Source organism: Arvicanthis niloticus, chromosome 5, assembly GCF_011762505.2.
Source record: "Arvicanthis niloticus isolate mArvNil1 chromosome 5, mArvNil1.pat.X, whole genome shotgun sequence".
Lineage (NCBI taxonomy): Eukaryota > Metazoa > Chordata > Mammalia > Rodentia > Muridae > Arvicanthis > Arvicanthis niloticus.
Genome location: NC_047662.1, coordinates 11,684,804 through 11,697,850, shown reverse-complemented (window position 1 = coordinate 11,697,850; position 13,047 = coordinate 11,684,804). Strand labels below are relative to the sequence as shown.

Genomic DNA, 13,047 nt, shown 5'->3' with positions numbered 1-13,047 from the left:
GATAAGCCTAGGGTCCCCATGCTCCCAGAGGGAGACTGTGGCCGCTGCTTCCAGGGGTGCTGCCCTACCCTTTCGTCTGGGTTGCAGTTGGTTTCCCCTCTTTATTTCACAGTTTTCTTCTTTCCTTTTCCTTACCCTTTGTATTTGCCAACTCACAGGCACAATTCAAATAGCAGAATTATCTGCTATCTGACACTGGACAGATAAAACAGTACAGTGTTTAAAACATTTCATTTTTTGATGCATTAGTTTAATAATGGCAACTTTTTCTAGTAAAAAAAACCTACTATGTAACTCGAATTGGTACACGATGAAGCACAGTCTAGGACTTCCCATACCTCCCCCTCCATGTCCAAACAAGAGCGCATTCATCATTTCTTGTTGGAGAAAATAAGAATCTTAACCTTCTTTTTGTTTATTTGTTTGTTTGTTTTGTTGTTGTTGTTTGTTTCTTAAGGCAGAGTTAGCCCTGGCTGTCCTGGAGCTCACTTTGTAGACCAGGCTGGGCTCAAACTCAGAGATCTGCTTGCCTCTGCCTCTCCAGTGCTGGGGCTAAAGGTGTGTACCACAGCCCTGGCTTACACCTTCACACCTTCTTTTCAAAGTTTACTACATAGTCAAGTTCACTGGACCCTCTTCTGTCGCTTCTAATCCTAACTGCTAAAAAACACATCTCTGTAAAAGCACTTGCTGCCAAGCCTGATGATAGTCTGAGTTCAATCCCCAGAACACAGGTGAATACAAAGAACCAATTCTCTCAGTTGTTTTGACCTACACACACACACACACACACACACACACACACACACACAGAGAGAGGGGGGGGAGGAGAGAGAAGGGGGATACATGCACCCATACATATTCACAAATACAATAAATAAATATACCTTTTAAAAAATATTTCAGAATAACAGAACTATTACAAAACCAACAGTTCTTAGCGATTTTTTAGCATGTGTGCAGGTATAGTGTATATGAGGGTATGTAGACACATGTTCACATGTGAGGAACACACCAGTGTGCAAGTGTCTGTAGACTTGTGTGAGCATGCACATGGAGGTCAACAGGTTGACCTATGATACCTTCGTCAATGGCTCTCCACTTTATTTACTAAGTGAGGATCTCTCACTGGGCCCAGAGCCTGGTAATTCAGCTAGTCTAAGTAGCTGGTCTGCCATGGGATCCTGCTACCACTTCCTGGGTGGTGAGATTACAGAGAGGAAGCCACTATTTTTATATGGGTGCTGGAATCTGAACTCTAGCCCCTACACTTTTGCAGAAAGTGCTTTATCTACTGAGGCATCTCCCCAGCCTTCTTAGTTTTTTTAGGCTAAATTCTTTATTAACGTATGCTAACGTAAAGCCATGTATGGTAGTGTGTGCCTGTCGCCCTAGCTATTCAGAAGCCAGAGTAGCGAGATCAGAGTAACCTCTTGAGGCTAGGAGTTCAAGACAAGGTAGAACAACCTAGCAAGACCCTACCTGTAACAACAACAACAACAATGAGAAACTGTGTACTGGACAGCCCCTAGCCTGAGACTGTGTCTTTCATTATGAGCATTTAGCACTACCCTAGACCATCAACGCCAGCAGTGCCTCAATCATTTTCACAACTGAAAAAAACCTAAATACCTTCCCAAACACATGCTCAGGGACTCAGAATAAGGGTCAGCAGTAGTCATGTGACTAATAGGGTCACTTGTGCTATCTATAGCAATGATACACCAAACGCTATTCTTAAGTAACTTTCTTATGGGGCCACTAGCACTGCTCAAAAGCCCTAAGGCCCTGGCAGTACTTTGAGTTAACACTGACTGGGACAGCATCACTTTCACATTCCCACTTAGCTAATGTATGTATGGCATCTCAAAGCCAAAGTTATCCACGAGTGATCCAAAATGGATCCTATCAGGGCAGAGAAGACTCTTCTCACACATATCATCAAAACCATTCCAGCAAATGTTTTTTATATATTTTTTAAGATTTACTTATATGTGAGAATGTGTCACCTGCATGTATATATGTGTACCACATGATTGCCTGGTGCCCACAGAGGTCAGAAGCAGGCACTGGATTTCCTACAGTAGAGTCACAGCTGGTTGGGAGCTACCATGTGAGTACTGAGGACCAAACTCCAGTCCTTTGTAAGAACAAACCTGCTTAAGTGCTGAGTCAGCTCTCCAGGCCAGTCAGATCTATTTTAGTGCTAAAAATTCAGTGCTTCTGCTTTTCTACTTACTAGTAGATACTGAAAACAGAAAAGCACAGCAGACAGACAGGTAAGCTTTGAACCTGTGAATCCCAGTCATCAGCTATTCACGAATAGCACAGATCCTTGAAATGGAACACGGTTCAACTCCACCTTAGGTTTCTAAAGTTCTAACTACATGCACACACTTATTTTCTTTTTAGATTTACTTATTTTATGTATATGAGTGTCTGTCTGAATGTATGTATATATCACGTAGGTGTCTGGTGCTCACAGAGATCAGAAAAGATTGACAGATCCCTTAAAATTGGAGTTAGGGGTGGCAATAAGCCAAATCTGGGTCCTCCGCAAATATAATAAGTGATCTTGATCACTAACCCTTCCTTCCAGCAACCTTTTTTTAAAAAATAGTGTCTAGCCTAGGCTATAGGAGACACTATTAAAAAGAAAACGTCTGCTCCTCCTCCTGTGGCCTCTGAGTGTTGGGATTACAGAAGTGTAATGCCATGACCACTTTATAGTGTGCTAGGGAAAACCAGGGCTTTGGCCATGCTAGGCAAAGCCTAAGAACCTGGCCACATTCAGCTGTACTTTTCAAAGATATTGTCTTCAAATTCTGGAACAAATCATCCTTACCAATATTAACTTGTTAATATAAGGGTGACTTGATTACTGAAGGTCAATACTGAAAAAAAAACAACAAGAAATTACTGATTTCTCAGTATCAAAACAATCTAACAACTAGAAACATGCTCCAAAGACCTGAAAATGTAGAGACAAGTGGCTCTCTTGACCCCAGCTGTGCATAGTCACCCACTCACCATCCTCTGAAATCAGACCAATCTAGGGAAGACACACTAACACAAAGCAAACAGATGTGACTGATTATGCTATCTCTGTGCACATGTGCAAACATGGTACTTTTACAAAGCTATAGGAAAAGCAATTATTTTAAAGTATTGGTTTACGTCTAGGAGAAAGGAAGAATGATGAAGATATTTAATATATTCATCGTAAATCACTCAGTTATTCTTAAGACCAGCTTAGATCTTTTGTTCTTATTTGAAAAATACTGTAATTAACTTCAAACTGTTATTTTTTAATTACATTATTTTATTGTATAAATGTGTATATATGCATGTAGGAGTGTGCTTGCCACTGTGTGTGTGCAGGGGTCAAAGGACAACCTGCAGTAACTAGCTGACTCTCTCCTTCCAGAAAGTTCCAGGGACCAACCTTCAGTCGCCCAGGATGATGGCACATGCCCTTACTTGCTAAGCCATCTCTCTGGCCTAAAGGTCATTTTTCCCACATGAGCACCATCAAGTGGACAATGACTTGACTTGTACAACTCTGGAAGGTCATGGGCAAAGAATAAAACTGATGTAAACACAGGAGCCAACATGCTGTGCTAGAGTTAGATCAAAACTCAAATAAAGACAGATGAGGCCCAAGGAACCAGCACACTGTGTTCACATTAGACCAACAAACACAGACAAGGTAGTACAAGGGAAAGGTTTGAGAATGGCACTCTGTGAAAGGAGTCTCAGAAGTCTATATAGTAAAAATAGTCTAATCACCACAGAGTAATTCTCTTGGCAAATAAGCATCACAGTAGCAAACAATATAGAGACATAGAGACGAAGCCTTTAGCTATGCAGATTTACTAACTATGACTTATTCTGGCCAAAAGACTCCCAGAACCCAGAAACTTAAAAATGAAAATATTAGAAGCATGCCAACTCCTCAAAAGCAAATGTTATAAATTTACAAACACTAGCAGAATCATCAGGACCCCTGGCAGGAGGGTGGTGCTACCAGGCCGTAATGTTAAAGCGCTGGTCATACTGCACCTGCAGAGAAATCTGCTCAGAGAAAAATGCATCTAGTTACCTTTTCCCAAAACAATATAATTTCACAAATTATCTAGTTTCTCCCTAAAAAACAAAGCTAAGTTTTTCTTGAAGATACAAATGATATGAGTGGCTTGTTGGTGGCATGCTTGCTTGCACAGCACGTATAAAGCTATACAGCATTTCCAAAAAGAAAAAAAATAAGAAGAAAATGGAGACAGTATTATCACGTTAAAGTGTAGCAAGAACAATACTGAAATGTGCACCATGTTAAGAACAGGGAGAGTTGTGTGTTTGTGTGTAGCTCATGAAAGCAGGAAGATTGAGCAAACGCTGATTCACAGGGTGTGGCCTCGGCTGAAACTTCTGTCTCTCTCTCACCCCCCAGAATGACTTCCACCCAATCCCTAGGACAGAGATGATAGAGATAGAGTACATCATAGAGACACCAATAAATCACTTGCTCGGTCTACAGAACATGTGAAGAGGCACAGTGAACAGTCTGCTAACAAAGAACCCACTCAGCAAACTAATTTCCATCACATATCCCAGAACACCAGTACAACCGCCCCAGGGCCTAAGTCCCTGAATATGCACAACACAAAATATTCTGTGACACAAACCTAAATAAGGACTAGGGACCTGAAAGGAGTGGGAGGGATGCTACAGATGCTGACAACACTGTTTCCATAGAACACATTGGAACCAGGGTCTTCTATTCCTAGAGCTATAGACACAAATGAGAAAATGAGGCTGAAAAGCTCTGCTTAAAATATGTAAGCCAGAGAGAGCTCTGAGGTCAACAGCCCACGGCTCTAGAGGGCCTTGGGCAGTTAAACACCATCATATTAAAGTAGGAGACCAGTTGATGTCATAGGAAAGAACTATAAATCTGCACTTAGACTGGAGGCACTTAAGAGGTTTCCAACCAAATGGAATTTTTTTTTTTTAACTTTAAAACAGTGGTTCTTAACCTGTCATGACCCCTTGAGGGTTGAATGACCCTTTCACAGGGGTCACCTAAGGCCATTGGAAAACACAGATATTACATTACGATTATGAAGTAGCAGCAGACATAATTTTATGGTTGAGGTCACCACAACACTAAACTGTAGTAAAGGGTCACAACACTAGGAAAGTTGAGAACCACTACCTTAAAACAAAAGGGCTGGGTAAATAACTCAACTAATAAAGTGCTTGTTGCTGCATTAAGCATGAGGACCTGAGTTCAATCACTAGCACCCTTGTTTAAAAAGAAAAAAGCCCAGTGCCACAGTACACATGCATATAACCCAGTGCTGACACAGAGGGAGCCTAGGTGCTTGCCGGCCAACCGGGATAGTCCATCAGCAAGCTCATTAAATGAGAGACCTCTCAAAAAATAAAGTGGGCTGAGGAAATGGCTCAGATAAGTAAAATACTTACTTGTCATGCAAGTGTGAGAACCTGAATTTGAATTCCCAGAACCCATATAAAAGCTGGGTACAGTAGCAGTAATCCCCAAACTTCTACTCAGAAATGGGCAGTAGAGATGACATGGGTCCCTGGAAGCTCACAACCTCAGATGAGGTGGAAGATGAGAATCAACACCAAAGTCGTCCTTGTACTTCCATCTGTGCCCACTTGGATGCACCCATGAGTGCAAACATGTACATACACACACACACACACACACACACACACACACACACACACACTAAATATAAAACAATTAATGGGAAATTCTTCACAAAATATTACTGCCAAGCTGGGGGATGTAGCTCAGTGGAAGAGTACTTACCTAGGAAGTATGAAATAATGGGTTCAATCTCCAGCACTGCAAAGAGGGAAAAAGAGCTCCTAGCATGATTTAATGGAAAAGGAAGTCCCCAGCCCTAGAAAGCTTGCAGGTATGGCTGCCGTGTCCTATACGCGTTAGGTGGTAGACAGGACAGAGGGCATATCTAGGCTCCATGTTCTGACAGATGAATAGCTAAAGGATTAGTAGCCTAACGTTCCTTGAAAACAGGCAAGCCTGAGAGGACCACCAGTTCAGCACTGCACAGGCCTTGATGGCCCAGGATGGGGAGCCAGCCAGAGACTAGAAAAACCCTGCCTGGGTCTGAAGCCCATGGTGGGAATGAGCCCAAAACAGATGACCTTCAATGGGGTTGCTTGAGGTCACTGGGCATGAAGTCACTCAGACAGGCAGGGTGAGGAACGAACCCGAGATGACAACCAGACTAGCGCCATGGGGCCTGGACAGGGAGCTAGCTTAAAACCACCAACATCCGGGCACAGTGTAGGTCGGGGGTAGGGAGAAGACACCATGCCCAATATGAACCCTGCCCAGCACCATAATTCATAAGCCAGGGCACTCCTGAGATAACCCCAGATACTCAGAGACCCCAGACACCACTAAGAGGAGCAAGTAAGTGGTAGAGAAATGGAAGAGAAAGGAAACAGAAGAATGTGGGCACAATGAAGAGAAGCAGACCTAGAGACTTGAAGGTACCTGATATGAATAGTTGATGATGCCACCTGGGACCATGGTGGGGTCATAGCCTGTTCTGCTACTGGAGGAACCATGCCTGGGTCCATGTCCCTGCAGCAGCAGGGATCTGTTACCATCCTCTTCCCTCATCCCTTGCCATCTATGTGGCAGGCAGAAGACCCCAGGGTCATGAAAGTGAGAGACCTGACCATGTCCTTCACCAACTACAACACTCAGGAGAGTGGGCCCTGCACCTCCCCAGGCAGCATGGTAGAGCTGGCCCTGGTGGAGGTGAGGAGGAGTTGCTGGTGACCCAGACCCAAAGGCATGAGGGCATGAGCGCAGGAGAGTGAGCAAGTGGGCTGAGCAGCTCAGATACCTATCCAGGTATCTTTGAATTGGCCCACCACAACATCTACCCCACAGATGAACTTTTAGAGTGCATGAAGGGGCCAATCCGACAGATCCAAAACTATACAATCTCCATGACACAGGGCAAAAACAGGATAACCAGCAGGAGTAAGAGTAGGGCTCCAGAGTCAATAGAGTAGCAGAAGCTAGAGCCACTTACAAATCATTGCAATGAACATGTGCAAGCAAAGACGTGCGGACCAAGGTGTATACTGTGGGACACACTGTGACACACTACAGCTTCCACAATAAGACTGTTTTTTCCTCTATTGGTGGGGAAAGGTTGCTAGGGTGGAGAGCGAGTATGAGGAGATTGGGATGCATGATGTGAAATTCACAAAGAACCAATAAAAAGGTAAAAAAAAAAAAAAAAAGGAAAAAGTAAAATTAATTTTTCACTAACCCTCAAATTACAAGCCTCAAAAAGAACATCTAAAGTGAGGAACAACGTGACTGCTCACTCCACAGTTATCCTACAAAGTCTTAGTTGATCACTTTGAGTGACCTTTTCCGATCAGAGTTCCTGAAACAGCACTATTTTTGTGGTTAAACTCTGAAAAATAGCCAGGCAGTGGTGTCGCATCACTACATCCCCCACACCCCATCGCCACTACACACAGCTATGTGACCCTGTGACCCTGTCATTCTGCATGCTGAGGTAGGGTCCTACCATATAACACAGGGCTAAATGCAAACAGTACTTCCATGTCTTCTAACATCTACACATCTAAATTTACCCCCAAGAGCCTTCCTTTTCAAAACTTCTACTTGCAAGTGTATCCTAAAGCTAACACTTGCTGAATTATGGCAAAGTCTTTAAGTCAGAAAATTAATCTGAATGTCATTGTTATGTTTAATATATATCATCTGAATAAGGTCTTGAAAAATATACAGGATTCATGCTAAAATATATACTGGTTTGGGGAAATCTCACAGTTCTTTTCAAACTTTGAACTCATCATTTAATTTCCCATGAGAGTTTAATAAAGTTTTAGGAAAACTACATGTAAGTACATATAAAATACATTGGTTTTACCAATTTCCAGATGGGCTGCCCACAGCAATCAAGCTAACATTTCCACTTAACTTTACATATTTCAGACAAGCTGTGCCAAGAAATAATTCAGCTCTTTCAAAGCAAAGCCTAACATGTAATTTGTTGCATGGGCTACAAAATATTCTTTTCACCAAAATAGCTAAAAAAAATATAGAAAGAGTCAGTGAAACTTTTTTTTTCATGTTCTAAGGGGCTAGTAAATGAGAACACAGTATAAATAGGACATGAGCCAAGAAGCCATTATTAAATACTACACAGAATTAAGGGAGAAAAGCATATGCTTTTGTCATCGCAATTACCAGGTTTACTAAATACAAAAAGACTCTAATGCATGCTTCAAGGAGGTGAGATAGAAAAGGAAAAGCATTCCTTTATTGCACTGAAATCATTCAGATATTCCTGTAATTAAGAAAAAACACTCATTACCAAATATGGTTCCAATAGCAGTTTTTCACATGTTGTATTTAATAGTGCATTCTCAATATTATTTCACAGCCAAAACAAACAAACAAACAGATAAGAACAACAACCAAAATCATCTTTACTTAGAATAATTACAAATAAAGATTAGGAGACATTTTCTTTCCCAGCGGAAAGTACGTTAATGACATGTTTTCCACGAAGACACATTAAAGTAAGCATTTCAAAAGTAAGCCTTCTTCCCTTAGAACAAGCTTTGGTGCATAACCCTAGCTGGTTCTTTTGGGGTTTTTTGTTTTGTTTTGGTTTGCTTGTTTTTTGTTTTGTTTTGTTTTTGCTTGCTTGTTTAAAAAAGGGGAGAAAAGAAAAAAAAAGTAGAGTTTTAAAAAGTACAGTTTAGCCAATCTTCAAGGAGTTGCTTCAAGTCTCATTTTCTAGAAGAGCTATTTCTGTGCTATTCAGCATAATGGACCAAATGCTTAAATTATGCACCTACTCTATGCAGATTTATTTAAATTTTATAATAATTTAATCTGCATACTGGAACTGCTGATCCCATGTCCTGAAAACTTCATAATCTCCAGGCTATCTCACACTGACATGCTTCTTCCCATAAAAGGATGCCAATGTTCAACTACAGAGAGTTACTCTATAATCACAAAAACAAAAGCTAGAAAAAATCTGGATGGGAAAACCATTCCCTTCTTCAAGGTATAACCCATAGCATCTATCCTTAGAATTCTTTGAGACACCATAGTTGCTTCTGTGATTCAACCACCCAACAAAGGAAGTTTCACTTAATGAGGTAGTTTAGAATCATATGATTTTGTCCCTCCTAATGGCAATGTCTGACAGCTTGTCACAACTAATGGAGGGACCACTGGCACCTTGTGGGTTGGGGGAGCTGCTGGTAAGCATTCCACCATGGAGAAGAGTAACACCCCCACGAGGACTAATCCAGTCCAAATAACAGCAGTACAATAGCTGAGAAACAACATTTTATTGTAACTCAATATGCTATCCCTATCAACAGACTCTGTAGTTTTCCCTGACCTGCTCTAAGAAAATCATTTTTTATAACTCTAACTAAAAATGTCTAACTTCGAAAGGCAAGCACTAGGACATGACACCAGGCCAAATCCCAAACACTGTAACTGCTGATAGGCAGCACACAACTCATGAAGCAGTAAATATATGTCAGCAGGAGCAGAAGTCACGTTCAGCAGCTACCAGCCCCGTTGTGTCCAGAATTCCCTGCAGATGCTCTCTGCATGCAACTCTGACATATCCCCTCAACGTCCACATACACTTTCATTATGGAGTTTTCTAGTGAAAGCTGCACATTTCCTGTTGGGTTTTTTCCCCTTTACATGTATTAAAACTAACATGAAACTAGTCAGAAGACATGAAAACTGCAAATATTCCACAGTGCTCTCCACCCTGGAAACTGTGATTTAAAAGACCCCTGAAAGGTTTCTAAGTCAGATCTGAACTTGAAAAAGATCAGCATTCTGAAAAAAAATCCCATGAATAAATAAAAAGCCAATGTAAAATACTCATCAAAAGATACTGTGTGCGGCCGGGCAGTGGTGGCGAACGCCTTTAATCCCAGCACTTGGGAGGCAGAGGCAGGTGGATTTCCAAGTTTGAGGCCAGCCTGGTCTACAGAGTGAGTTCCAGGACAGCCAGGGCTACACAGGGAAACCCTGTCTCAAAAAATAAAAAATAAAAAAACAAAAACAAAAACAAAAAGAAAGAAAGAAAGAAAGAAAGAAAGAAAGAAAAAAGAAACTGTGTGCAGATATGTGTGAGCTACAAACACCATAGAGAAAACCGGGAGGTTACTTCTTAGGTAACTGAAACAGAAAAATGTATAGTCAGACACTATAAAAGCAGATTTTCCAGTTTTTAACATCTTAAATAACTGCAGAATTTTAAAATTCACCATAGAGAAAGAACTTCTAAACTTTAACAAAAAGAAATGTCAGACTTTAGAAGCCTTACAAATCAATGTGGGATTGGTTGATGAATGGTGCCCCATCCATATATCAGACAGCCATTAAACATCAAATTGAAGAACAGTTAAAGACATAGATACACACGACAGCATAATGGGAGACAAGCTACATCAATATACATAGCATATCAATGTTGTATAAACTATCATACAGAAGTGGATGCTTCTATAAATATATGGAATAAAGATCTACAAACAGGCCCGCCATGAGGGACAAGCGGCAATCTGCTACAATGTTAACAATGGCTATCAGGGGAGGCCCAAGTTTATGTCCAATTTCTACTCCTTTGTGCTTCTCTGTTTTCCAACTGTCTTGCACTGAGACTATTTTGCTGCTTTGTGCTTAAAGAGCTAATACATTATTACAAAGTTACACCTTATTATCTGGAGCACTGTAGAGAAAATTTAAAACAAACAAACAAACAAACAAAAAAGCCCAAGCCTCAGTGAAGCCAAGTCTTCCACCAACAAACAGTAAACATGCATTGAGTATCAACATTATATCCCTGGTTCTAAGAACTTTTTAAATGCATCAGTGGCTTTAAAGAGGGGGGCGGGGAACGAGCGGGGAGCCCTGAAATAACACCAAATGCAACTGAGTGTTGCTTCCAACAACGGATTTACAGCTCTATTCCCATGGCCTGAAATACTGAGGGCTTATTAAATGATCTCTGAAGGTCTTCAAAACTATGCTGAGACCTCTCACGAAAAAGGATTTTTACCAAATAAAGTGTTTGTAAGGAAGTGGCAGCTGCATGCAACCTCAAAAACAAGAAAAAAAAAAACATAATAATGCCTCTCAGTTCCTCCTCCTAATATCTGCAAGCAAACTTCTAAAACCTCTTTTCTAATACCACCATGGACAGGAATGATCAAACTGTAGTCTGTGCTACTGGAGGTAAAAAGAACCATTGGGAGGTTGTCTTTGCTGTATAGATTACTTTAAAGAATAACCCTGAAGTAAACAAAAGACTTTGAGATACATTTTAGTCAATGTTCTGGGGGCATTTTGTACTAGAAACAAACGTTCCCGGGTTTTGATTAAAGGGTCCTAAGGGCAAGGCACTGGAATTCGGCAAATGGCAGTTCAGGTGCCAAATACACCCAAATCCTCAATACATGAAACATGGGGGTGGGGGGAAAACCCCATTTCTCTAGGTGCAAATTCCAGCTGGGTAGTAAGGGGCAACGGGGCTTCCCCAGCTCGAGGCCCGACCTAACGGTACCAGGCCGTGGGCCGGTGCTTCACGCGTGGATCGTGGAAGAACACTGACCTGTTAGGTGTATTTCGTATCTCACTTGTCACCCTCGGAGACATAGTAGATGGATCTTTTTTGACTAACCGAAACCAGTCATAGGTATGTTAGTGCACACCTGTGACACATGTACATATGCACCAGTGGGTCCGATGGGGACACTCGGGGAGACCATTGCCAGGTTTAGAGCACACGGAAACTATACGGGGGGGAAACACAAAGGCTCGAGGCACAGAACCAAGTCGAGGATGCAGATGCGCTCAGACACTCAGCCAGGGACACAAAAGAGCGGAGATCAGCGCAGCCCAGCGGATGAGGACCGCCCGGGGCCCATGTGCGCTCCCCGCCGACCCCGCAGCCGCGCACCCCGAGTCCGCCGCGCCACCACAAAACGGACCCCAAACTTGGCCGCAGGGACTTAAGAGCCGCCGGGCGGGAGCCTTCGCGCCGCCGCTCGTCGGCGCCCGCCAGCACTAGCCACCGGTTCCCGGCGGTTCGGAGGAAGCTCGAAGGGGGCGCGTCAGCCCGCCCCGCAGTCCCCTCAGCGCCCGGCCCGGTCGCCCCGGCCGCGGTGGCCACACTCCTCACTGACACCAAGGGACATTCCCCGAGGCCCGCCCGCCCCGGCTCCGCCGCTCCTCACCAGAGCGCGACGTGCCAACGCTTCAGCGAGCCCAGAGCCGCAGCCGCCGCCGTCGCTCTGGCGCCCGCGGCCGCGCCGCCGCCATCTTGGCTTCGGCCGGAAGTGACGTCGGCACGGCGCCCGCAACCCCCGACACCGACCCCGCGTTTAGCTCGTGGCCTGCGACCCCGAGGAGCTTAACACGACGGCCGGGCGTGACCCTGGCGGACTGTGTCGCCCTCTCTGTCAATCACAGGTTCACCACTCGTCCCAGAGCCTTACCTCGAAGGGAAGCCCGCGTCGCCATTGCGGGACCGGCCTGACCACTGTCAGGGACTCAGAGTTCCTCAGAGAATCCACCCCACTTCAGAGGATCCGGGCTGACCGGCATGGTGGCGCACACTTTAATCCCCAAACTCGAGGCAGAAGCAGGCAGATCTCTTTGAGTTTGAAGCCAGCCAGATCTACATAGTGCGAGTTCCCGGATAGGCAGGACCACACCCTGAGACCTTGTTTCTTGCAAAACAAGAGCACAATCCTCTCTGAAAGCCATTAAACCACTGTCAGGCAAATAGACCACTTACATTGTGTGCAAAGGACTAGGGCAGTCACGTACACACACACACACCACAAAACGAAACTTTAGCAAAGCAGATGCAACTGGGTGGCTGTTGCTCATCCCTTACCAAGAGGCATTTGCTAACTGCCAGCCATGAGCCTAGGTCAGTG

The 13,047-nt window shown here is 43.5% G+C and overlaps 1 protein-coding gene and 1 non-coding gene across 5 annotated transcripts in view; one reads left to right on the top strand and one right to left on the bottom strand.

Moving 5' to 3' along the window:
• Prdm2 (PR/SET domain 2) overlaps positions 1–12,461 on the bottom strand; it is a 102,156-nt gene extending 89,695 nt beyond the window's left edge. For 3 of the 4 annotated variants that reach the window (XM_034502068.2, XM_076933793.1, XM_034502069.2), the window contains exon 1: positions 12,340–12,461. The gene's annotated coding sequence lies outside the window, so the exon portion shown is untranslated. The remainder of the gene's footprint in view (positions 1–12,339) is intronic. The other variant, XM_076933791.1, reaches the window with a different exon arrangement.
• Positions 5,930–6,058, top strand: LOC117709742 (small nucleolar RNA SNORA17). Its single transcript, XR_004606970.1, has one exon. It is a non-coding gene; the product is annotated as a small nucleolar RNA SNORA17 (small nucleolar RNA).
• Positions 12,462–13,047: the final 586 nt, after the last annotated feature.